At 47.0% G+C, this 4,018-nt stretch overlaps 1 pseudogene; it reads right to left on the reverse strand.

The window, feature by feature from the left end:
* On the reverse strand, positions 1–440 carry LOC102881817 (annotated as a pseudogene).
* Positions 441–4,018: the final 3,578 nt, after the last annotated feature.

Below are 4,018 nucleotides of genomic sequence, written 5' to 3' on the forward strand. Positions count from 1 at the left end.
CTAAGAGCTCACCAAAACATAGATCATGCCCTGAAGGTAGTAAAGTAATTTTAGAAGCTAAAAAGCTAATTTTTACATCCTTCCTTCTGACAATATGCTAGAATATCCACATTCATGATGGTTGTAGGGTCATAGAGTCCTGGTCCACTCATCACTGGTCTATTCATATACTTCCAAATATAATATGACAAGAGAGGTATATCATATTTGAGACCTAGTGTAAGTCACTCTGCTACATAAAGAAACATGACACAGAAGAAAGCATAGATGAGGTACTCTAGAAGGACAAGAGGACTGAAAGTATTACATTGATCTATAGGATTCTTGTAATCAGTCTTCAGCTCATCAAATGCTATAATGTGCCAAATGGTGAAGAAGATGAGAATATTGGCGAGCAGCAGAACCAACATGTAGCAGAGGGCTGCCAATGTGAATGTCATGGCTGGGAGGAGGAGCAGAGATGAGCATCAGTGCCAACAGAGAAAGTTGGTGCAGGGCCCTCTGGGTAAAAACATTCACTTCATCCAGCCACAGCCAAGACTGATGCTGATGCTGTTGCACCACCAGGGTGCCCCCCCAAAAGACTGGGTTTTAAGAGGAATAGTAACCCATCAAATGACCAAAATTTCCATTACATAAAAATAATAAAAAATTTATATCAAAATACATAAAAAATAAAGTAAAAAGGCAGGTACCAAAGGGGAGGAAACTATTTGCAATATGTGCAATAAAACAGTTAACGGCCTTAAAAAAACAAAGAATTATAAGTGAATAAGACAAAAGATGAACATCTCAATGAAAAATAAAGAATGTAAACTGGTGATACGCTAAGGAAAAACACAATTTTGGATATTAACCCCTTTTCAGAGGTATTGTTTGCAAATATCTTCTCTTATTTGGTTAGTGGCCTTTGTTTTGTTGGTATTTGTGCAGAAACTTTTTAGTTTGATATAGTCTCATTCATTTATTTTTGCTTTTACTTCCCTTGCCTTTGGGGTCAAATTCATAAAACACTTTCTGAGACTAAGGCGTGGGCCCCAGGTCTGGCTATGATCCAAGCTTGCAGCTAGGAATAGGACCCCAGATTTAGAATGTTACATTACTGTAGCAGGGTACCTGTGCCTAACATATGTAAGCATGATTCTGCTTATTGTATCATGCATGTGTAGCAGAATGCCACTATTCTTCTTGGACATATATAAAGCCCATGTGGTCCCCTAATGGAGCAGAAGCACACTTCTCACAATAAAGTAGATGCCTGCCATTTCATTCACATCTTGGCCCCTCGTGGGTTCTTTCAACTGAGTGTCTCACCACCAAAACCTTCCCTTTTCGATCAGCTCGGCACTGACACGTGGAGTAGCTGACAGGATGAGGTGAGTACAGCCCCCAGCACTTCAGAGACAGTCCTCAGGTGGAAGATACTTGGGTGGCTCTCTGCCTCCTAGTGGTATCCCATGGCCATGTATCTGGTTATGTGGATGCCACCAGAGGATTGGGACGGAGTGAAGCTGCGTCCAGAGGATGTCTGGAAAGCCCTGGAGATGTTGGAGCCAAATGTCCCTACCGTTCACCAGGAGGCAGTGGGTCAGGTGGACTGGATGTTCTTGGCAGTGCTACGGCAAGCCAGACTAGAGGTTCAGGACCAGGCTCAGAGGGTGCAGCAATTACAATGTCAGGAAGATGCTCTGGAAAGGCGACTGGTGGCAGAGGAACGCATGCTGCGGAACTCTGACAGGTCTCTGCCATCGTCCTGGTCTGGGAGCCCACCGACAACACCGCAGCAGGTGCAGCCAGAGATATGGCAGCAGGTTGAAGTGGAACAGCCATTAGCCCCAGAGTGGGGGTGGGGGGCAAGCTGGTGGCACCTCCCAGGCTAAAAAGCATACCACCTTGATCCAGTACACCCTCACCAAACTCTGGGACCTGACGAAACGGGTATGGCAGAGAGCCGAGGGTGGCTGCTGCGGCTATGGGGTTACGGGGCCAAATAGACTGAATTATCTCGGGAAGAGATGGCTCAGCTGGCCTCCATAACAGTGATACAGTCCCTCCGGCAGCGCCTCCTGTGTACGGCACAGGACGCAGGCAATCACTCCCTGATTAATTGGCTCATGTCTGTTGCACTGACACTGTGGGCTGACCTGGGGGAGCTGCCAGAGAAAGTGAGCAGATGGGCCATGTACTTAGATCTGGTCCAGATAATTCGGGAAATGTCATGAAACAGATGATGTTGCACACACAGTATACTAGCCCCGATGAAGTATTTACAACCCCTATGAAGGACTTGATTTTGACTTCTGGCCCTGCTGGTAATTTTGGCACCTTGGTGGCACTGCTGGCCCCTTATGTGGATAGGCAGATCCACAAGGTGACTTCTGCCATGGCCAGGTTGGGGGACGTGGAAGTGAAAAGCAAGAAGCATTCCATCTAAGTGCACCCAGAACCGCCCCCTGCACTCCCAAACTGGCTGATGCACAGATGGAGGCGTAGCCGAAAAAGGGGAGCAGAGCAGCCTCCAGCCCATTCAGCTGTGAAAGTGAACCGCAGGCAGATGTGGTTTGATCTCCTCACAGCAGAGGTCACTGCAAAAAAGATTGAGCAGCAACATAATGAAGTGTTGCTGGAGCTGTGGAATCAGCTGTACCCTGACCAGCAATTCACTCTTATTCCTAGGAAAGCCACAACCCATGAGGTGCAGCTGGCCAATTATTTCCAAGATTAGGGATTCTGCCACGACACCCGGTTGGTGGGGAAGCCGGTTGACCCGAGGCTGCATGTGGAATTGACTATACATTAGTCACCCTGCAATGTACAGAGGGTATTAACTCTAGTGGACACAGGTGCTGACAGCACCCTGCTTTATGGGAATCTGGACAAGTTTCCTGGACCCACTGCAACCATAGAAGGCAATGGGGGTTAAATTATTCTCATGCAACAGGTTCCTGTGACACTAGGTATTGGCAGATTTCCTCCTTGGAGGTACCAAGTGTACACATCGCCCATACAGGAATACATTTTAGGGACTGATGTTTTGTGAGGCTTAATTGAATACCACTGCCGGTGAATTCTGCCTTCGCATCTGGGCAGTGAAAACTATTATTCATTCTCCATTGGGGTTGCCCCAGGCTACCTGAGTAGTAAACACAAAACAATATTGCCTGCCTGGTGTCCATGAGGAAATGGAGCTCATGGCTCCATTATGGAACTGGAAGAAGCCAGTGTTTTTTGTCCTGCTCATAGCCCGTACAACTCCCCTGTGTGGCCAGTAAAGAAGCCTGATGTCTTCTGGTGCATAAGAGTTGACTATCAGGAGCTGAATAAGGTTGTGCCACCCCTGCATGCTGCCATGCCTATCGTCATGGACGTTATGAATTGGTTGTCACATGAACTTGGACGGTCCCATTATGTGATGGACTTGGCGAATACCTTTTTTCTCTATTGCCATAGCCCCAGAAAGTCAAGAACAGTTTGCCTTCACCTCGGAAGGGTGACAGTGGACATTCCTCATCCTTCCCAGGGCTATCTGCACAGGCCTACCTGTGTCATGGTGTCATGGCTCAAGATTTAGCCACGTGGAAATGACTGCCCTCAGTGCACTTGTATCATTACATTGATGATATAATGCTAACCTCTGATTGTATTACAGAACTAGAAGCAGCAGCAACCAGCCTATGAGAAGCTCTTGCCGACTGGGGTTGGACAATCAATGAGGACAAGGTCCAGGTACTTGGGTACTCTGTCAAATTCTTGAGAGTTATCTAGTTGGGTAAGATCAAAGTAATGCCAGGGGTGGTGTTTGATAAGATACAGACATATACCCAACCTGAGACTAAGAAGCAGCTCCAAACCTATTTGGGACTGCTGGGGTATTGGGGAGTATTCATTCCCCATTTGGCCCCCTTGATGCGACCCCTGCACCATCTAGTGTGACGGAGTGCCCAGTGGGATTGGACTCCCAAATAGAAGAGGCCTTTAAGGCCACAAAGCAAGCTATAGCACAATCCCAAACATTATG

This window comes from Pteropus alecto, unplaced genomic scaffold, assembly GCF_000325575.1.
Source record: "Pteropus alecto unplaced genomic scaffold, ASM32557v1 scaffold126, whole genome shotgun sequence".
Classification (NCBI taxonomy): domain Eukaryota; kingdom Metazoa; phylum Chordata; class Mammalia; order Chiroptera; family Pteropodidae; genus Pteropus; species Pteropus alecto.